A 22,653-nucleotide genomic window follows, 5' to 3' on the forward strand; every position below is an offset into this window, starting at 1 on the left:
TTGGTTTTCTGTATGAGTATGCTTAAAATGGTATATTGAATCGTATTCGGTAACACATACATACAAACACACTTGTTTCATTTTCATGCTGTAAATTGGTACATTTGCTCTCATTTCCAAATTTCAGGTGAGCAAACATCTTTTGTACCTTCTAAAAGAGGTATCTGTAAAACGGTTACATATGAGTCATTCAGAACAGCCACAGAAGTGCAGAGTTTATGCAACTTTCCAAAAAGGCAATGAGTTGTGTTGGGCATGAAATGGGGAGGAATCTTTCTCAGTATTTCCATCAGTTTGCTCAATTAGGAAGTACTCAGCAGATGATACTATCTTCTGATAAGTAAAAAGCTGAGGAAACAAAAATCTTACCTGAGGAAGATTTCATAAAAATAAATGAGTTTTCATGAATGGGGAAGCGAAGTTAGCAGAGAAGGTAGAGATGATAACTCTCTAGGGAGTTATCTTCTCCAGGGAAGAAAAATTCCTAAAAATAATTCCAAACCACATTAAGGGTGGTCAGGGATGGGAGCATGGAATGGGTCAGGAATAGGAGTCCTTGGTACCTTGAAGACATCAGTCCAGCATTACCATTTCAATAAGTAACTTAACTGACCTAGAGCCAGATATCCTGGAATGTGAAGTTAAGTGGGCCTTAGAAAGCATCACTACGAACAAAGCTAGTGGAGGTGATGGAATTCCAGTGGAGCTATTCCAAATCCTGAAAGATGATGCTGTGAAAGTGCTACACTCAATATGCCAGCAAATTTGGAAAACTCAGCAGTGGCCACAGGACTGGAAAAAGTCAGTTTTCATTCCAATCCCAAAGAAAGGCAATGCCAAAGAATGCTCAAACTACTGCACAATTGCACTCATCTCACACGCTAGTAAAGTAATGCTCAAAATTCTCCAAGCCAGGCTTCAGCAATATGTGAACCATGAACTTCCTGATGCTCAAGCTGGTTTTAGAAAAGGCAGAGGAACCAGAGATCAAATGGCCAACATCTGCTGGATCATGGAAAAAGCAAGAGAGTTACAGAAAGGCGTCTATTGCTGCTTTATTGACTATGCCAAAGCCTTTGACTGTGTGGATCACAATAAACTGTGGAAAATTCTGAAAGAGATGTGAATACCAGACCACCTGATCTGCCTCTTGAGAAATCTGTACGCAGGTCAGGAAGCAACAGTTAGAACTGGACATGGAACAACAGACTGGTTCCAAATAGGAAAAGGAGTTCGTCAAGGCTGTATATTGTCACCCTGCTTATTTAACTTCTATGCAGAGTACATCATGAGAAATGCTGGACTGGAAGAAGCACAAGCTGGAATCAAGATTGCTGGGAGAAATATCAATAACCTCAGATATGCAGATGACACCACCCTTATGGCAGAAAGTGAAGAGGAACTCAAAAGCCTCTTGATGAAAGTGAAAGTGGAGAGTGAAAAAGTTGGCTTAAAGCTCAACATTCAGAAAACGAAGATCATGGCATCCGGTCCCATCACTTCATGGCAAATAGATGGGGAAACAGTGGAAACAGTGTCAGACTTTATTTTTCTGGGCTCCAAAATCACTGCAGATGGTGACTGCAGCCATGAAATTAAAAGATGCTTACTTCTTGGAAGGAAAGTTATGATAGCATATTCAAAAGCAGAGACATTACTTTGCCAACAAAGGTCCGTCTAGTCAAGGCTATGGTTTTTCTTGTGGTCATGTATGGATGTGAAAGTTGGACTGTAAAGAAGACTGAGTGCCAAAGAATTGATGCTTTTGAACTGTGGTGTTGGAGAAGACTCATGAGAGTCCCTTGGACTGCAAGGAGATCCAACCAGCCCATTCTGAAGGAGATCAACCCTGGGATTTCTTTGGAAGGAATGATGCTAAAGCTGAAACTCCAGTACTTTGGCCACCTCATGCGAAGAGTTGACTCATTGGAAAAGACTCTGATGCTGGGAGGGATTGGGGGCAAGAGGAGAAGGGGACGACAGAGGATGAGATGGCTGGATGGCATCACTGACTCGATGGACGTGAGTCTGAGTGAACTCCGGGAGTTGGTGATGGACAGGGAGGCCTGGAGTGCTGCGGTTCATGGGGTCGCAAAGAGTCGGACACGACTGAGCGACTGATCTGATCTGATGACATGGTTACTCCTTAAAGTAGCAGTGTGATATTGGGATACTAATATATTCATCTACTTGGTAACATAATATTTCCCAAGGGAAAACTTAATCAAAAACTAGTTGGGATGTTTGAACATGCAAATTATCTCGATTCTATGTCTTGCCTTTCAAAATTCAAAGTGATAGTCAAGTATAGTTGCAAAACATAAGGGATGCCTTTTAGAAAGGAAGTCATACAAACATGGGAGTGGAGGGGTGGAGTTGAAGAACAGCCAGCCACAGACTGTCAAAGCAATAAGACCAGTGAATTGCAGTTAGAACATTATGTGAAATCTTGGCGTGTTATATATCTATAGTTGTAGTCTATCCCCCTTATTAATAACTACTGTTTAATGAGAATCTATAATAAATAACAAGTGCTCAATAAGTAGGGAGACATAGAATTTGTCATTCAAATCAAGACACTTTTGAGAGTTGCAGGGGGTGATAGTAATAACCACTCTGGGACAAGAGGTGCAAATCAGGGCTTCCCGTGACCAACTGGGACATACGGTTGTCCTGTCAGTCAGAGACAAGGGCTCCCCCGCTGGCTCAGCGGTAAAGAGTCCACCTGCCAATGCGGGAGATGCAAGAGATGCGGGTTCGATCCCTGGGCTGGGAAAATCCCCTGGAGTTGTTGTTTTTCAGTTGCTAAGTTGTGTCTGACTCTGTGCCCCCATGTACTGCAGCACGTCAGGTTCCCTGTCCTTTGCCATCTCTGGGAGCTTGCTCAAACTCGTGTCCCTTGAGTCAGTGATACCATCCAACCATCTGTTGTTGTTTAGTCTCTAAGTTGTGTCCAACTCTTCTGTAGCCCCATGGACCATAGCCCACCGGGGTTCTCCATCTATGGGATTCTCCAGGCAAGAATACTGGAGTGGGCTGCCATTCTCTTCTCCAGGGATCTTCCCCACCCAGGGATCAAACCCACATCTCCTGCACTGCAGGCAGATTCTTTACCACTGAGCCACCTGGGAAGCCCACAATTAGGTTTAGATGAGGTCATAAGGGTGGGGCCCTCATGATGGGTATAGTGTCCTAATAGAAAGAGATCAGAGAGTGTTGCCTTTTTCTCTCCCTCCCTCCCATGTGATGGCACAGCAAGAAGCCAAGAAGGGCACTTTCAGCAGAACTCAACCAGCCTGCCACCTTGATCTCAGACTTCCAGGCTCCAGAACCGTGAGAAAATTCATTTCTGGCACTTAAGTCCCCACATCTATGGCATTTTGTTATGACAGCCTGAATAGACACATATGTCCATCTAGAACTGCCCTTCTGCGAGAAAAATAAACTTATTTTACCTGAAATAATAGCTTAGCCTCACCTACCTTAAACATGTTTTAATCACTTACATTAACCTGTGTGCATACCTGCTCAGTTGCTTTAGTCGTGTCCAACTCTGCAACTCTATGGATTGTCGCCTGCCAGGCTCCATTATCCATGGGATTCTCCAGGCAAGAATATTGGAGTGGGTTGCCATACCCTCCTCCAGGGGATCTTCCTGACCCAGGGATCGAACTGTTGTCTCTTACATCTCCTGCACTGGCAGGCAGGTTCCTTACTACTAGCACCACTGGGGACCTACAGTCAGCAAGATCACTTAATACGAAGACTATTTTATAATAAAGTGTTGAATATCCTATGTAACTGATTGATCACTGTACCAAAAGTGAAAAACAGAAGGTGGACTGTGCAGAGAATGGCTATAAGGATTTCAATGGTTTGCCCTTGTGATTGTGTGCCTGACTGGGAGCTGCAGCTTGCTGCCCCTGCCTGGCATCATGGGAGAGTATGTGTATCTTTTCACTGGCCTGTAAAAAGATTAAAATTCAAAACTGGAGGTCTGGTTTCTACTGAATGTGTGTCACTTTCACACCATCGTAAAGTCGAAAAATCCTAAGTCAGAAGCAGTCTGTATATACTTTCTTCCATCCTTACAGCAGCCCTGAAAGGTGCCTGCAGTTTTCCTCATTTTTCAGGAACTTCAAAAGAACTTGGTAACTTTTCTAAAGTCATACCGGCAATAAGCATCCGAGTTCAGGCTTTTCTGACCTCAGAGCCCGTGCTTCAGCTGTGCAAACCACAGGTGCTCCGGCTTCCCCGGTCTTGTGAGCAGGAGCTGTGTGCGTCACAGGGTGCCCTCACAGAACAGATGCTGCAGGAAAGGATGAGGTTGAAGAAGAGATCATTCTCCCCCACTTCCTTACACTCTCACTCGTGCTCAGTCCTGTCTGACTCTTTTCGATCCCATGGACTGCAGCCCACCAGGCTCCTCTGTCCGTGGACATTTCCCAGGCAAGAATACTGGAGTGGGTTTCCGTTTCCTTCCCAACCCAGGGATCCAACCCATGTTTCCTGCATTGGCAGGCGGGTTCTTCACCACTAGCACCACCTGGGAAACCCTTTTCTTGCTCTCACCTAAGCAATGTGAGGTTGCTACACTCTTCCTCCACTGGGGAATATTCCCCCAATAACAATCCTGTTATTGAACTGAAGTGTCCAGTTCAGCAGACTGTTTTTAAGGGCCTGCCTACTTTAAACCAGTGGTACGAGGTCCCTCCCCAAGAGTCATGTGATTAAATCATCAGCTAGGGGGCAAGGTGAATACATAAATAGATAACTAAATACAACGTTCAAAGCACTGGGCTAGACATTTGTACAGGAAGGATGGGATCCAGAGAGCACAGGCGGTATGGGCCATGTTCAGGGAAAACCTGAAGGAGATTTGGCCTGAAAGAACCTGCCCCTGTGATTCAGCAAGTGCTAAAATAAGGAAATGTAGGTCAGGGAAGTAGAAAGTGAATATGTTTTGTTGTTTGTAAATGGACTTGAGGCAATGTGAAGGATGGGAAAATCTGTACCTCATGGTCTGCTACAAGAACTGGTGTTTGCTTGTGTCCAAGACATGTTTGTCTGAACTAGAAGTTCAGAGAACTTTAAAAGGTTTTTAAATTTTTTCCATAATTAAATACGATCAAAGCATATCTTACTACCCAAGAATGGGAGTAATAGTCTGTATTTGAATTTTAGTCTCTGTTCTGATGGACAACTTTCAACCAAACAATCTAGCATTGAACCAAAAGTCACCCATTTTCCACTCTCACTGAACATTTCAGCAACGAGACAAACAGCTTTACACCAAGAGTCTACTGACTTTGCACCGCAATATACTAACCTTTAAAACTCGTTGCATCCCGTTTCCTACAGATATTAACCATGTCACTCATTTTGTGGTTTTGGTAAATCTTTTTTACTTTTCTTGGCAAAGAGTAGTCACCAAAGCACACAGGCTGGTTCTCACATGGATATGATGTGCTAAACAGAGAGGGTGACTCTTAAGGAAGCTTGAGTTTAGGCAAGACAGAAGCTTCCCTCCTCACCTTCTGTATCACCTTCTATCTCTCTCCACCCAAAGCCGGATACCCAGCCCACAATCCTCTGAAGAACCTCTCTGCCTCCTCCTGGGAAGATAGTAACTCTCTAGTACCTGTGACATGACAGAACATAAACCCACTAACATCCATTTGTCTCAGGGTTTAATGGAGTGCTCTCAAGAGGCATGGATCTTCACTGGGATGCTCAAGGCTCAATTCCAAAATTCTGGAGACATTGCTAGATTGGCTGTTTCTGGCCATACAGGTCCTGTGTGGCTGCAGCGGGCTGGTGACTATCATGTCCTGGGGAGAGGCCAAGTCACGTCGGCTCTCCCAGGAGATCAAAGCAGCTCCAGCTTTCAGGATGTGTCTGCACACAGAAGCCTTTTCATTGGCTTCCCAGCCTCATGGAATTGCTGAGGTTCCAAGGAAAATTCAAAATATCAGATCCACATTCCATGTGGTCTCTGCTGTGTGGGTGGGGAGACCCACACGTCCACAGGTGATGGCCCCACTGAGTGTCACCCACCACTGCCATCTGGTTCTCCCCCAGCCCTCCCCCTCCTCCCCCATAATCTTTTCATACGAATCCCACCATCACTCTGTTCTTATGCACACTCTTCAGGTGCCATCTCCAGAATACTTTCATTGTGTAGAGAAAGAGAAGGCCTGTCTTCATTATAACAGGGTCTTCTCAAATTCATGATGGGAGGACCCCTCTCTACACCTGTTCTAAACCCGAAGGGGTCCAGAAGGAAGAATTGGCTTCCCAGTCAGGTGGTTCTTATGAAGAACATAATTTGTAAGGCTCTGTGTTAGGATGAATACAGGAAGCCAATATATCAATACCACCCAGAAGAATACCGAATAATCAATGATATGGGAAAAAAGCTCAAACTATAGAGTGGAAAAATAAACAATAAAATTGTACATACAACATTCCTTTTTTATTTTTTTTTTTGCTTTAACTACCAAAAAGCAACCAACCCTCTGAAATGTTAACCACAGTCATCTCTCTAGTTGGAATTATTGATGGTAGTAGAGACAGAATAATAGATTATTTCTTTTAACATTTATTTCTGTACTCTTGACAATAATACTAATGACATGGATATTTATTGTATGCCAGGCACCATTGTAAGAACTTCACATGAATCAACTCATTTAATTCTCACAACTACGTGAGAAGGTCGGTGCATTACTATAGGCCCCCAAACTGAGGCACAAAGTAGTCAAATAATGTACCCAAGGTCACACAGCAAGTACAGAAACAGGATTCAAACCCAGTAGGCTGGTTCCAGAATTAGACTTAACCACTATTACTTGCTGCTTCTGTAATATGTGCTGCTTTTGAATGCGTATTTTATAATGCCTTATAGTAAGGAATTATGTTTCTTTAAAGCTAAAGAAAATAATATTAAGAAATGGAGGACCTCCCTGGTGGCTCAGCAGTAAAGGATCCACCTGCCAATGCAGGAGATACGGGTTCAATCCCTGGTCTGGGACGACCCCACACGCTATGGAGTAACCAAGCCTGACTGCCACAACTATCGAGCCTGTGCTCTAGAGCTGGGGAGCTGCAACTGTTGAGCCCATGTGCCGCAACTACTAAAGCCCACACACCTGGAGCCCATGCTCAACAAGACAAACCACCACAATGAGAAGCCCCACACAGCAACTAGACAGCTGCAACTAGAGAACTAGGGAAGTGAGCCCCCACTTGCCACAACTAGAGAAAAGCCCACGCAGCAACAAAGACCCAGCACAGCCAAAAATCAATTAATTATTATTTTTTTAAAAGATTAAGAAATGAAAACAAAAAGAAATATAAGACAAAGTAACCAAGGAGACAGGGTGAAAGAATAAGTAATGAGTCAGGAGAAATGACTCCACGCTAAACATCTCTGGATTGGTTTCCTCCACTGTACAATGTGAAGGCGTGCAAGTCTACATTCGAGAGAGATACCTACTCTGCAAATTACCAATAATTGACGTTATTGACGAAACGTTTGAAAGCTGTACCAGCATTTTAGACTTGGCCTTCACATCCTATAACAAATTTGCTGTCTTTGTGCTTAGATTAACATCTTTAAACCAATATGTACATAAAGCAAATGCCCAAAAAGCATCAAAATTATTAGTAAAGTTAAGGATATGATTCTATGAGATTGACACTAGAGATCAGTTTCTGAAAGACAAAAAATGGTGAGAACAGAGAAGCTGGTCTGGCAGCATGCATGATTCCAAAGGACAGCAACCAATGTATATAAAGCTAAAAATCCTGAGTTGATACAATTAACAATAGTCAACACATGATGAGGAAAAGAAACCAATAAAATGGAGTAATTTCCAAGTATGTCTACATCATTACTTCCCTGAAATTGCAGGATGTGTTTCCTGGCTCCACCAGGTAGATGAACATAACCCAGAGAAAGTGAATCTGTGCTCAATGAAATTTCATTTAAAAGATGAGAGAATCCCTCAAGGTTCCAGACAGAAAAAATAGATCTCGTGCCAAGAATGTAGCACCATGATGGCACTGAACTTTAAGAAACACTAGAAGCTGGAGTACAGGGGAGGAGCCAAGATGGCGGAGGAGTAGGACGGGGAGAACACTTTCTCCCCCACAAATTCATCAAAAGAGCATCTAAACGTCGAGTAAATTCCACAAAACAACTTCTGAATGCCAGCAGAGGACATCAGGCACCCAGAAAAGCAACCCAACTCTTTGAAAGGAGGTAGGAAAAAATATAAAAGACAAAAAAAAGAGACAAAAGAGGGAGGGACGGAGTTCCGTCCCGGGAAGGGAGTCTTAAAAAGAGAGAAGTTTCCAAACACCAGGAAACCTTCTCACTGCTGAATCTGTGCCGAGCTTTGGAAGCACAGAGGGCAACATAAAAGGGAGAAAAAAAATAAATAAACAATTAAAAATCGCAGATTGTGAGCCCTACGGTAACTCCCCCAGCGGAGAAGCAGCGCAGACGCCTGCACACGGCATTAGCAAGCAGGGGCTGGGCAGGGAAGCGCTGCGCGGGCTGTGTCCCTTAGAGTAAGAATCGGGCCCGAATGTCCTGAGCGCTATCTGAGCGAAATAATAAATTTGGGCTAGCAAACCAGACTGTGCGATATCTACCACGTGAAAAGCCAGCCCTAACCTAAGACACCGCCAGGCCCGCACACGGAACAAAGGACTGAACAGAGATAGCCGGCTGCAGACCTTCCCCCTCCGGTGACAGGCAGCCAGAGCCGGAAGGGGACAATCGCAGCCCCAGAGAGACACTATCTATAAAACTGTAAGCAGGCTTCTTTGCTAACTAAAACTTCTTGGGGGTCTGGACGGTCAACATCTGCCTGAGAAGGTGCGCCGGTTTTACACCCAGATAACCGAGTGGCGGGGAGGCGATAAGTCGCAGCATTGGCGCTCGCCAAACACCTCATCACCTGAGCTGCTCGGATCTGGGAAGAGCACAAAACGCAGGCCCAACCGAGTCTGCGCCTCTGAGGACTACCCGAGTGCCTGAACCTGAGCGGCTTGGACCTGGGAGCTCAGCCCAGGGCCGGCCTCTGATTGTTCCCAGCGGAACAACCTAGAGCCTGAGCAGTGTGGGCAGGGAGGCTACACGCGCCGTGAGCGGGGGCAGACCCAGTGTGGCTGAGGCACTGCGAGCGCACGCCAGTGTTATCTGTTTGCAGCATCCCTCCCTCGCTCCCCACAGCGCGGCTGAACAAGTGAGCCTAAATTAAAAAAAAAAAAAAAAAAATAGTGTCCTCAACCATCCCCTTTGTGTCAGGGCGGGAACCAGACACTGAAGAGACCAGCAAACAGAAGAAGCTATAACAGAGGGAAATGCCTTGGAAGCTACAGGCCATAGATTAAAACCCTGTGGTTACTACGGACTACATAGGAAGGGGCCTATAGATCTTGAGAAATATAAGTCGGACCAAGGAACTAGCCAAAAATTAACTGAACCCACAATACTCACAACAAAACCAGAGAAAGACCTAGATATATTTTTACTATTTTTACGATCAATCTTTCTTTCTTTTTTTATTTTTATTTTTTTTAAATTTTAAGTCCTCTATTGTCCTTTAATTCTCACTTTTATAACTATTACTTTGCGAAAAAAAAAAAGACCTTATTTTTTTTCTTCTTCAGCAAACTTCACATATATATTTTATAATTTTTTGACCGTGTTTTTTTTTTCTTTTTCTTTTTCTTCTTTTCTTTAACATTGTATTTTTGAAATTCCAAACTCTACTCTAGATTTTTAATTTTAGCCTTTTGGTATATGTTATCAATTTTGTACCTATAGTTTTTTTCATAATTTCTGTGACTTTCTTTTCTTTTCCTCTGTTTCTTTCTCTTCTTCTTTTGTATAACATCATATATCTGCAATTCCAAACTCTACTCAAGATTTTTAATTTATGCTTTTTGGTATTTGATATCAAATTTGTACCTGTATTTTCTTTATAATTTTTGCAACATTGTTTTTGTTGGTTTGTTTGTTTTCTCTCTTTATTTTTCTTCTTCTTTTTTTTAACATTGTATTTTTGAAATTCCAAACTCTATTCTAGATTTTTAACTTTTGCTTTTTGGTATTAGTTATCAATTTTGTACCTGTAGTTTCTTTATAATTTTCGCGACCTTGTTTGTTTTTCTTTGTTCATTTTTTCTCTCTTTCTTTTCCTTCTTCTTGTCTTTAACATCGTATTTTTGAAATTCCAAACTCTACTCTAGATTTTTAATTTTAGCCTTTTGGTATATGTTATCAATTTTGTACCTATAGTTTTTTTCATAATTTCTGTGACTTTCTTTTTTTTTCCCTCTGTTTCTTTCTCTTCTTCTTTTGTATAACATCATATATCTGCAATTCCAAACTCTACTCAAGATTTTTAATTTATGCTTTTTGGTATTTGATATCAAATTTGTACCTGTATTTTCTTTATAATTTTTGCAACATTGTTTTTGTTGGTTTGTTTGTTTTCTCTCTTTATTTTTCTTCTTCTTTTTTTTAACATTGTATTTTTGAAATTCCAAACTCTACTCTAGATTTTTAACTTTTGCTTTTTGGTATTAGTTATCAATTTTGTACCTGTAGTTTCTTTATAATTTTCGCGACCTTGTTTGTTTTTCTTTGTTCGTTTTTTCTCTCTTTCTTTTCCTTCTTCTTTTCATTAACATTGCATTTTTGAAATTCCAAACACTACTCTAGATTTTTAATTTTTGCTTTTATGTATTTGTTACCAATTTTGTACCTTTAAGAACCCAATCTTCAGGACCCATTTTTCACTAGGGAACGAGATTACTGGCTTGACTGCTCTCTCTCCCTTTGGACTCTCCGTTTTCTCCACCAGGTCGCCTGTATCTCCTCCCTAACCCCTCTCTACTCTACCCAACTCTATGAATTTCTGTGTGTTCCAGACGGTGGAGAACACTTAGGGAACTGATTACTGGCTGGATCTGTCTCCCTCCTTTTCATTTCCCCCTTTTATCCTTCTGGCCACCTCTGTCTCCTGCCTCCTTCTCTTCTCTGTATAACTCCGTGAACATCTCTGAGCGGTCCAGTTGTGGAGTGCACATAAGGAAGTGACTACTGGCTAGCCCACTCTCTCCACTATTGATTCCACCTCATCTCATTTGGGTCACCTCTAACTCCCTCCTCCCTCTTCTCTTCTCCATGTAATGCTGTGAACCTCTCTGAGTGACCCTCACAGTAGAGAAACTTTTCATCTTTAATGTAGATGTTTTATCAATGGTGCTGTATAGAAGGAGAAGTTTTGAAACTACTGTAAAAATAAGACCGATAACTGGAAGTAGGAGGCTTAAGTCCAAACCCTGACTCCAGGGAACTCCTGACTCCAAGGAACATTAATTGACAGGAGCTCATCAAACGCCTCCATACCGACACTGAAACCAAGCACCATGCAAGGGCCAACAAGTTCCAGGGCAAGACATACCAAGCAAATTCTCCAGCAACAAAGGAACACAGCCCTATGCTTCAAGATACAGGCTGCCCAAAGTCACCCCAAAACCATAGACATCTCATAACTCATTACTGGACATTTTATTACACTCCAGAGAGAAGAAATACAGCTCCATCCACCAGAACATCGACACAAGCTTCCCTAACCAGGAAACCGTGACAAGCCACATGTACAAACCCACACACAGTGAGGAAACGCCACAATAAAGAGAACTCCACAAACTGCCAGAATACAGAAAGGACACCCCAAACTCAGCAATTTAAACAAGATGAAGAGACAGAGGAATAGCCAGCAGATAAAGGAACAGGATAAATGCCCACCAAACCAAACAAAAGAGGAAGAGATAGGGAATCTACCTGATAAAGAATTCCGAATAATGATAGTGAAATTGATCCAAAATCTTGAAATTAAAATGGAATCACAGATAAATAGCCTGGAGGCAAGGATTGAGAAGATGCAAGAAAGGTTTAACAAGGACTTAGAAGAAATAAAAAAGAGTCAATATATAATGAATAATGCAATAAGTGAAATTAAAAACACTCTGGAGGCAACAAATAGTAGAATAACAGAGGCAGAAGATAGGATTAGTGAATTAGAAGATAGAATGGTAGAAATAAATGAATCAGAGAGGATAAAAGAAAAATGAATTAAAAGAAATGAGGACAATCTCAGAGACCTCCAGGACAATATTAAACGCTACAACATTCGAATCATAGGGGTCCCAGAAAAAGAAAGACCATGAGAAAATACTTGAGGAGATAATAGTTGAAAACTTCCCTAAAATGGGGAAGGAAATAATCACCCAAGTCCAAGAAACCCAGAGAGTCCCAAACAGGATAAACCCAAGGCGAAACACCCCAAGACACATATTAATCAAATTAACAAAGATCAAACACAAAGAACAAATATTAAAAGCAGCAAGGGAAAAACAACAAATAACACACAAGGGAATACCCATAAGGATAACAGCTGATCTTTCAATAGAAACTCTTCAAGCCAGGAGGGAATGGCAAGACATACTTAAAATGATGAAAGAAAATAACCTACAGCCCAGATTATTGTACCCAGCAAGGATCTCATTCAAGTATGAAGGAGAAATCAAAAGCTTTTCAGACAAGCAAAAGCTGAGAGAATTCTGCACCACCAAACCAGCTCTCCAACAAATACTAAAGGATATTCTCTAGACAGGAAACACAAAAACGGTGTATAAATTCGAACCCAAAACAATAAAGTAAATGGCAACGGGATCATACTTATCAGTAATTACCTTAAACATAAATGGGTTGAATGCCCCAACCAAAAGACAAAGACTGGCTGAATGGATACAAAAACAAGACCCCTACATATGTTGTCTACAAGAGACCCGCCTCAAAACAGGGGACACATACAGACTGAAAGTGAAGGGCTGGAAAAAGATTTTCCATGCAAATAGGGACCAAAAGAAAGCAGGAGTAGCAATACTCATATCAGATAAAATAGACTTTAAAACAAAGACTGTGAAAAGAGACAAAGATGGTCACTACATAATGATCAAAGGATCAATCCAAGAAGAAGATATAACAATTATAAATATATATGCACCCAACACGGGAGCACCGCAGTATGTAAGACAAATGCTAACAAGTATGAAAAGAGAAATTAACAATAACACAATAATAGTGGGAGACTTTAATACCCCACTCACACCTATGGATAGATCAACTAAACAGAAAATTAACAAGGAAACACAAACTTTAAATGATACAATAGACCAGTTAGACCTAATTGATATCTATAGGACATTTCACCCCAAAACAATGAATTTCACCTTTTTCTCAAGCGCACATGGAACCTTCTCCAGGATAGATCACATCCTGGGCCATAAAGCTAGCCTTGGTAAATTCAAAAAAATAGAAATCATTCCAAGCATCTTTTCTGACCACAATGCAGTAAGATTAGATCTCAATTACAAGAGAAAAACTATTAAAAATTCCAATATATGGAGGCTGAACAACACGCTGCTGAATAACCAACAAATCACAGAAGAAATCAAAAAAGAAATCAAAATTTCCATAGAAACGAATGAAAATGAAAACACAACAACCCAAAACCTGTGGGACACGGTAAAAGCAGTCCTAAGGGGAAAGTTCATAGCAATACAGGCACACCTCAAGAAACAAGAAAAAAGTCAAATAAATAACCTAACCCTACACCTAAAGCAACTAGAAAAGGAAGAAATGAAGAACCCCAGGGTTAGTAGAAGGAAAGAAATCTTAAAACTTAGAGCAGAAATAAATGCAAAAGAAACAAAAGAGATCATAGCAAAAATCAACAAAACCAAAAGCTGGTTTTTTGAAAGGATAAATAAAATTGACAAACCATTAGCCAGACTCATCAAGAAACAAAGGGAGAAAAATCAAATCAATAAAATTAGAAATGAAAATGGAGAGATCACAACAGACAACACAGAAATACAAAGGGTCATAAGAGAGTACTATCAACAATTATATGCCAATAAAATGGACAATGTGGAAGAAATGGACAAATTCTTAGAAAAGTACAACTTTCCAAAACTCGATCAGGAAGAAATAGAAAATCTTAACAGACCCATCACAAGCACGGAAATTGAAACTGTAATCAAAAATCTTCCAGCAAACAAAAGCCCAGGTCCAGACGGCTTCACAGCTGAATTCTACCAAAAATTTAGAGAGGAGCTAACACCTATCCTGCCCAAACTCTTCCAGAAAATTGCAGAGGATGGTAAACTTACAAACTCATTCTATGAGGCCACCATCACCCTAATACCAAAACCTGACAAAGATCCCACAAAAAAAGAAAACTACAGGCCAATATCACTGATGAACATAGATGCAAAACTCCTTAACAAAATTCTAGCAATCAGAATCCAACAACACATTAAAAAGATCATACACCATGACCAAGTGGGCTTTATCCCAGGGATGCAAGGATTCTTCAATATCCACAAATCAATCAATGTAATACACCACATTAACAAATTGAAAAATAAAAACCATATGATTATCTCAATAGATGCAGAGAAAGCCTTTGACAAAATTCAACATCCATTTATGATCAAAACGCTCCAGAAAGCAGGAATAGAAGGAATATACCTCAACATAATCAAAGCTATATATGACAAACCCACAGCAAACATTATCCTCAATGGTGAAAAATTGAAAGCATTTCCTCTAAAGTCAGGAACAAGACAAGGGTGCCCACTTTCACCATTACTATTCAACATAGTTTTGGAAGTTTTGGCCACAGCAATCAGAGCAGAAAAAGAAATAAAAGGAATCCAAATTGGAAAAGAAGAAGTAAAGCTCTCACTGTTTGCAGATGACATGATCCTCTACATAGAAAACCCTAAAGACTCCACCAGAAAATTACTAGGACTAATCAATGACTATAGTAAAGTTGCAGGATATAAAATCAACACACAGAAATCACTTGCATTCCTATACACTAATAATGAGAAAACAGAAAGAGAAATTAAGGAAACAATTCCATTCACCATTGCAACGGAAAGAATAAAATACTTAGGAATATATCTACCTAAAGAAACTAAAGACCTATATATAGAAAACTATAAAACACTGGTGAAAGAAATCAAAGAGGACACTAACAGATGGAGAAATATACCATGTTCATGGATTGGAAGAATCAATATAGTGAAAATGAGCATACTACCCAAAGCAATCTATAGATTCAATGCAATCCCTATCAAGCTACCAACAGCATTCTTCACAGAGCTAGAACAAATAATTTCACAATTTGTATGGAAATACAAAACACCTCGAATAGCCAAAGCGATCTTGAGAAAGAAGAAGGGAACTGGAGGAATCAACCTACCTGACTTCAGGCTCTACTACAAAGCCACAGTTATCAAGACAGTATGGTACTGGCACAAAGACAGAAATATAGATCAATGGAACAAAATAGAAAGCCCAGAGATAAATCCACACACATATGGACACCTTATCTTTGACAAAGGAGGCAAGAATATACAATGGATTAAAGACAATCTCTTTAACAAGTGGTGCTGGGAAATCTGGTCAACCACTTGTAAAAGAATGAAACTAGAACACTTTCTAACACCATACACAAAAATAAACTCAAAATGGATTAAAGATCTCAACATAAGACCAGAAACTATAAAACTCCTAGAGGAGAACATAGGCAAAACACTCTCTGACATACATCACAGCAGGATCCTCTATGACCCACCTCCCAGAATATTGGAAATAAAAGCAAAAATAAACAAATGGGACCTAATTAACCTTAAAAGCTTCTGCACATCAAAGGAAACTATTAGCAAGGTGAAAAGACAGCCTTCAGAATGGGAGAAGATAATAGCAAATGAAGCAACTGACAAACAACTAATCTCGAGAATATACAAGCAACTCCTACAGCTCAACTCCAGAAAAATAAATGACCCAATCAAAAAATGGGCCAAAGAACTAAATAGACATTTCTCCAAAGAAGACATACAGATGGCTCACAAACACATGAAAAGATGCTCAACATCACTCATTATCAGAGAAATGCAAATCAAAACCACTATGAGGTACCATTTCACACCAGTCAGAATGGCTGCGATCCAAAAGTCTACAAGTAATAAATGCTGGAGAGGGTGTGGAGAAAAGGGAACCCTCTTACACTGTTGGTGGGAATGCAAACTAGTACAGCCACTATGGAGAACAGTGTGGAGATTCCTTAAAAAACTGGAAATAGAACTGCCTTATGACCCAGCAATCCCACTGCTGGGCATACACACTGAGGAAACCAGAAGGGAAAGAGACACATGTACCCCAATGTTCATCACAGCACTGTTTATAATAGCCAGGACATGGAAGCAACCTAGATGTCCATCAGCAGATGAATGGATAAGAAAGCTGTGGTACATATACACAATGGAGTATTACTCAGCCATTAAAAAGAATACATGTGAATCAGTTCTAATGAGGTGGATGAAACTGGAGCCTATTATACAGAGTGAAGTAAGCCAGAAAGAAAAACACCAATACAGTATACTAACACATATATATGGAATTTAGAAAGATGGTAACAATAACCCTGTGTACGAGACAGCAAAAGAGACACTGATGTATAGAACAGTCTTATGGACTCTGTGAGAGAGGGAGAGGGTGGGAAGATTTGGGAGAATGGCATTCAAACATGTAAAATATCATGTATGAAACGAGTTGCCAGTCCAGGTTCGATGCACGATGCTGGATGCTTGGGGCTGGTGCACTGGGACGACCCAGAGGGATGGAATGGGGAGGGAGGAGGGAGGAGGGTTCAGGATGGGGAACACATGTATACCTGTGGTGGATTCACTTTGATATTTGGCAAAACTAATACAATTATGTAAAGTTTAAAAATAAAATAAAATTAAATTAAAAAAAAAAAAAAAGAAAAACACCAATACAGTATACTAACACATACATATGGAATTTAGAAAGATGGTAACAATAACCCTGTGTACGAGACAGCAAAAGAGACACTGATGTATAGAACAGTCTTATGGACTCTGTGAAAGAGGGAGAGGGTGGGAAGATTTGGGAGAATGGCATTGAAACATGTAAAATATCATGTATGAAACGAGTTGCCAGTCCAGGTTCGATGCATGATACTGGATGCTTGGGGCTGGTGCACTGGGACAACCCAGAGGGATGGAATGGGGAGGGAGGAGGGAGGAGGGTTCAGGATGGGGAACACATGTATACCTGTGGTGGATTCATTTTGATATTTGGCAAAACTAATACAATTATGTAAAGTTTAAAAATAAAAAATAAAAAAAAAAGAAACACTAGAAGCTGGAAAAGAATAAATCAATGCCTTCGGAAATTTGCAGGAATGAATTTCCAGCCGAGAATCCTATACACAGGCAAACCATCAATTAAGTGTGAGAGTGAAACGGACTTTTCTAGACATGCAAAGTCCCCCAAATTTACTTCCTATACTCCCCTTTAAGAAGCTATTTATAGCAAAACAGATGCTTTATAAAATGAAAAGCATAAACCAAGAAAGGAGAAGACAAGAGAACAGGGACTCAACATAGAAGTGGGGTGAAGAGAAGTCTCAGAAGGCCCCTATATGTCCCGGGCATCAGAAAACTGTTCAGACTGGAGAACTGGGGGGTCCGTTCAGAGGGCTGGGGTGGGGCCCAGAAGGAAGAGGATTGGCAGAGCATTTCATTGTGTGAAAAAAAATCAAGGAGAGGCATTTTAAAGAGCCACTAGAATAAATGGTGATAGACTCTAAAAAGCAAACAAATGAAAAACTATTTTCCCCAAGAGTTGTACAGAAAAAGAAATACATCCACAGTCCACAACTCGGCTCCAGGGAAAAATAATTACACAGTCATTATCATGCAGATGCAATGTTGATATAATTAACATTGTGATGTCTCTTGTGAGAAGCACTAATAAGGCAGAACTTTGCACGGAGATGTGTGCAAGGTTTCTCCTCCTGCACCCTCCCTTCTCACCATCCCAGCACAAGATATTAGGCCCCGACTCTTCCTTCCCACTCCACTGCAGAAAATCCATTTTACTCAAATAATGGCTACCAATTTGAAAGAGCAATTCCTCCATTTTCTATCCTTGACCAACTATTTCCTTTTCTTTTTTTTTTTTTTTTAACTTTTTTATTTTATATTGGAGTACAGCCAGTTAACAGTGATAGTTTCAGGTGAAGAGCAAAGGGACTCAGCCATACACATACATCTATTCATTCTCCCCTAAACTCACCTCCCATCCAGGCTGCCACATAACACTGAGCAGAGTTCCCTGTGCTATACAGTAGGTCCTTGTTGGTTACCCACTTCAAATATAGCAGTGTGTACATGTCGATCCCAAACTCCCTAACTATTTCTGAAATTAACTGAACTTTGGCTGCTCTGGCTGGAGTCCTAGGAAATATCCAGTCCTCCTTCCGTCTCTGGAGCATTCCCCTGCCTGGCATTTGCAAATAAAGGATTATACTAAGGGTGCTCTGGCTGATTTTTTCCCACCAACTGTGTTGCAAAAATGGAGGAAGGGGAAGTTGGAGGGGAGGAGTAAGAGAGCTATATCCTGCCCTGTAATAAAAGAAAGTGTACAGATTCTGTCTAAAATTGATAACTCAAGGACCAGCCACATAAGAGAATTATTTCCAATTAGGGAAGGATGTGATCAAACAGCTAAGAAAGAGCAGAGCAATCGTAACCCAAGAGAGGGACTGTTTTTTGTTAGAATCTTTTAACATGCTCTAATCCCTAAAATTATAGATGAATGCACTCGGCTGATAACAACTGGAGCAGTTTTTAAAAGTGAAGCGTGCAACTTAAAGTTAAGAATGACTCAACTAAATGATCCAACCAACGCAGAGTAGAAAGCTTTCTTAGTGGCTGAAGGGTTGAGAAGAAGCAGGTCTAGCCAGAAGATGGAAAGTCCATACCACTGGAAGTGAATTTTGGTCCCCTTTCAGTCCTACCAGACAGCCTCTAAATTGGAGAATTTGGCTCAATAGGACAGCCAGAGCTTTCTTGAAAAGCATCAGTTTCTCTGTTCTCCGTAAAAGGCAAAGAATAGAGTTTGTTTTAGCTTCCTGTTCCCCAACTTGTGTTTTTTTGTTTTTCTGTATAGCTCCCATTACACTATGTTTTTTTTTTTCTTTTTACTCCCTTCCCTTTAATCTGTGAGTTTTCTTCTCATTTAAGACTCTTTTTCGCCTACTGTTTTATTTTTCTCTTAATCCCAAATTCTTCCTGCCTCTGTACCTTGTCTCTCTTCTCATCTAGATTTTCTCTGAGTCCTACCTGATACTCATATTCCTAGACATGCCAGGTTGTTTTAGGTTTCATTTCTTAATTTTCCAAGTAGTTACCTGAAATGACTTGAGTCTTTTGAACACAACCTGCCTATCCATAAAACTGGTTAATATTCCTCAGGATGCTATATGACAATGGTTGAGCTATCTTTGAAGTTCTTGAGAAAAAGTAATTTAAGAACTGTGATCTGCTTAATTCAAGTTGTAGACACTGTCATCCTAATAACTTTGACTATTTTCCTCTTTTCTTGAAATTTATAACTTCAATTCTAGAGAACTTTTTATACAATGACCATGGAAAGTGAAAACATAGAATGAGACTCATTTTATAAACTAATTTTAGTTGTCATTTCAACAACTGAAAGAAAATTAGCAAATGAATTAAGAGTCTTTAGTCCTTAGAGTAATACTATAATGAGATTCAAAGAATGCAGTTGGATTTTCACATTATATTTTAATTTTTAAGTTTCTCAAAATGGAACTAGATATTTGGCTGAAAACATTAACCTATTAAAACAAGTTTTTTTTTTAATTAAAAAAAAAATTTAATATTTATTTGGCTGCATGGGCTCTTAGTTGGGACATGTGGGATCTAGTTCCCTGACCAGGGATCAAACCCCAGATCCCTACTTTACAGAGTCTTAGCCACTGGACCACCAGGGAAGCTCCATGTTCTTTTTTTTAAAAAAACTGTAAGTCTAAGGACTGGCTTTCAAAATTTTCAATCATATGCTATAAATATGTAAATTTAATTTATAGGTTTCAATGCTTAGGACTTGTGAATGTGTAAAGAATTAGGGTCCTTTAAAGACATCAACATGTACTAATAAAAGTATTTGAATGGGACCATTACTCTGTCCAAATTAAACCTTTTAAACTGAAAATCTAAGGCCAAACCAACAGCATAAAGGGCTCTATGGCCTATCTGTAGTTATTACTGGAAAATTTAGGTTTTATACAAAACTGCCTTTATTCTAAATGCAGTTGTTATTAGAAAAGAGCACACACCTCAAACTAAATATCAATCCACGTTTTCCCCTAGCACAGAAGGAGACCTCTCTGAAGGTTTTTCCAGGCTTACCACTTAACAGTGGTCAAGCCAAAAATAAACCTATGAGGGCTTTATTAGGCAAATTCAACAGCATACAAAGCACTAGTCCGTGGAGAGTTGGACTTTTTCCCTATTAGCCTCTTTCTGGCCTTTCCTCTCGCATTCCTCCACCTCCTAATTAGAAAGCTAATTAGGAGTCCAAATTTCATGCTAAATGGGGAGAGAGATCTGGTCACAGGCCAGGATTCCCTTCGCATCAAACACTGTTCTCGGTCTCCCTTCCTTAGGGCACTGAACTGTGGGAAGAAAGCTGGGCCCGCAGGACCAATTGGCTGAGGGCACTGTTTACTCTCAGTTGTCTGCGAGGGAAGATCTGTTTCACAAACTGCAAACTCTGCAAAGGTAAAATTAAACAACAACAACATGCCTCGGGCCTTCAGTACCCTAAAGAAACAAGTATCTTCTAGGCTCAATTATTATTACCATGGTAACATGAGGGGGCTTGGGGAGGTCTCCTCAAGAAGGGTTCCCGATTCCATCCAGGCAGCCTCTCAACAGTGCCGGGCGACTTCTCCAGTTACCATGGCAACCAAAATTAGAAGTGCTTTTGCAACACTAACAGAAACCATCTTTTGAAGCTCTTCTGTGAATCACATTGAATACTGATGATGCAAGCTTGAGTGATACATATTTACAAACATTAAAAAAAATCATATTGCCATAAACAAATACTTGTTTTAGAGTCCCCTTTGCAATCTTTTGACTTAACCTTGGAATCGATCCTTCGGTCTGGTTTTGTTTGTTTCCCTTCTGGATTCCCGCGGCCTCGAGTGCAAAGGCGATTTGTTTAACTTCCAAACTTGTCTGAATTGCACGGGTGAGAGCTTAAAATGTGGTTCCTTCGCTCTGGGTTTGAAAAGGGGTGAGGAAGGGGGTGGGGGAGGGTGGGTCTAACAGAGAGCCCTCTTGTCTAATAAAGTCGGGAGGACGAAAATCGGGAGGGGGTGGGGAGAAGAGCCGGGAAGGGACGGAGGAGGAGGGGGAGAGCCGGGAAGAAAAAAGTGCAGATGGCTACATCTCCGCTGCCCTTACTGGGGCTAAGAGCACCTTTATCGGGTGCCTTGACCTCTCCATTTGCTCAGATACTGGGTCAGGCACACAGAGCTGATCGGAAACGGCATTTTAAAAGCCCTGTTGCGATCCTTTCCAAGTCGTGTCGCCGAATCTTCGGGCTCTTAATATTCCTGAAGGGACCTCAGGGAAGAAGAGACAGGCTCTTCTTTACTTGTACAGTCTTTCCAAAGGAGCGTCTTTCTTTAGGGAGCGTCGTGGCGTGGGGTGGGATGGAGGGTCCACTCCTCTGGACCACCGCAGTTCCCTGTCAGTGCCCTTCACTGCCCACTGCCCGCCGGGGTCACGCAGGTCCCCGGCACTGGATTCAAACTCTGCGGCTCCGGGCTCGCGCCCGGGGGCACCGGTGGCGCGCAGCTGGGGTGCGCGGGGTGAGGCTGGGGGTGCGCGCACAGACCTTGATGTCCGCACCCAGCTGGGACCCGGGGACACAGGCGAGCACACCCCGGGCTCACGCCCTCGGGCACCGGCAGGCTGCTCGCGCCGGCGCACCCCGGCCTCCGCCTCCAACGCTCTCGCATCCCAGGCGCGATGGGCCTCGGAGGGGGCGCCCCTAAAGAGCGCTAATCCTCTCCTGACCCCAATTCGCCCACCGTCGCCGGGACTGGGGTCTCTCTTTGCCCTGGGGTTCCGGGGAGGAGAGGCGTCCCTATTCAGCACCCAAGTCGGCAGCCTGGCGGAGGAAGGGGCGGCCGGGTGGGGTGCCGGCTGCGAGCCCCGCGGCCCTCGCTTACCTTGGTGGCGAGCTCCGCTCGCGGGCTCGGCTGCGCGGCGCCCGGCCGGGCTCTTTGGGTGGTGGGCTCGGGCGCGGGCGGTGCGTGGGTGTCAGAGCGCAGTGGCCGAGCCAAAGGCTCGGGAGCTGTCAGGGGCGGCAGTGGCAGACCCCGCCCACCGGCCCGGCCCGGGCTCCGCAGAAAGGACTCAGGCGCCCCGCAGCGTTTCCCGAAGGACCAATCCGGAGCGGGGGGCTGGCCCGGGGGAGGCGGGGAAGGGGAGGCCGGAGGGGCACCCGGACAAGGGCCTGGACCTCGTAGGCCGGTTTCTATGGCAGCCGGGAAGGAGGGGCTGAAAGGAGGTGGGCGGGGGGGCGGGGGGCGCGCGGCGCGGGGACACCCAACGTACACACTGGAGCAGAGGGGGTTGGCC

The 22,653-nt window shown here is 42.1% G+C and overlaps 1 protein-coding gene across 1 annotated transcript in view; it reads right to left on the bottom strand.

Moving 5' to 3' along the window:
- The window catches only part of NIM1K (NIM1 serine/threonine protein kinase), an 89,729-nt gene extending 67,339 nt beyond the window's left edge, over window positions 1-22,390 (bottom strand). The window contains exon 1 of the mRNA XM_055554656.1: window positions 22,242-22,390. The gene's annotated coding sequence lies outside the window, so the exon portion shown is untranslated. The remainder of the gene's footprint in view (window positions 1-22,241) is intronic.
- Window positions 22,391-22,653: the final 263 nt, after the last annotated feature.

The sequence above is a fragment of the Bubalus kerabau genome, chromosome 18 (genome assembly GCF_029407905.1).
Source record: "Bubalus kerabau isolate K-KA32 ecotype Philippines breed swamp buffalo chromosome 18, PCC_UOA_SB_1v2, whole genome shotgun sequence".
Taxonomy (NCBI): Eukaryota; Metazoa; Chordata; class Mammalia; order Artiodactyla; family Bovidae; genus Bubalus; species Bubalus kerabau.